Raw genomic sequence first — 617 nt, forward strand, 5'->3', positions numbered from 1 at the left:
CAGAAGGCCAGAAGAGGGTGTCGGAATGCCTGGAACTAGAGTTACAGGCCATTGTGAGCTGCCTGACCCGGGAGTTGGGGACTGAACTCTGGTCCTGTGCAAGGACAGCAAACGCTATTAACCAATGAGTCATCTCTACACCCGCGCCCATTTTCTTTTTTATTTCCCCCACTTTGGTTATGTGTATGTGGTACGTGTACTTATCAGTGTGAGTGTGTGTATGTGTGTATATTTATATGTACATGCATGTGGAGGCTGAGGTTGATGCCAGGTCTCTTCCACAATTGCTTCTACCTGTATTTTTGAGAGACTCGGTCTCTCAGTGAACCTGAACTCACTGATTTGGCTAGACTGGCTGACCAATGAGCTTTAGGCCTCCGTTTGTGCTTGGCCTGTCTCCCCTTCTCTCTGGCATTGGGACTACAGGCATGCACAGCCTTGCCTGGCTTTTTGAGGCTGATGGTATCCAAAGACTTGACCTGATTTGGGTATCAAGGTACAAAAGAACTATCCAAGAAACCCAGAACCAATAACAGGGCACCTTTCAGGGATCTGTCCTGACCTGCAGCACCGGCACCCACGTTCCTCTTGGAAGATAAAGAAGCTACTAATTAACA

The sequence above is a fragment of the Peromyscus leucopus genome, chromosome 8b (genome assembly GCF_004664715.2).
Source record: "Peromyscus leucopus breed LL Stock chromosome 8b, UCI_PerLeu_2.1, whole genome shotgun sequence".
NCBI classification, from domain to species: domain Eukaryota; kingdom Metazoa; phylum Chordata; class Mammalia; order Rodentia; family Cricetidae; genus Peromyscus; species Peromyscus leucopus.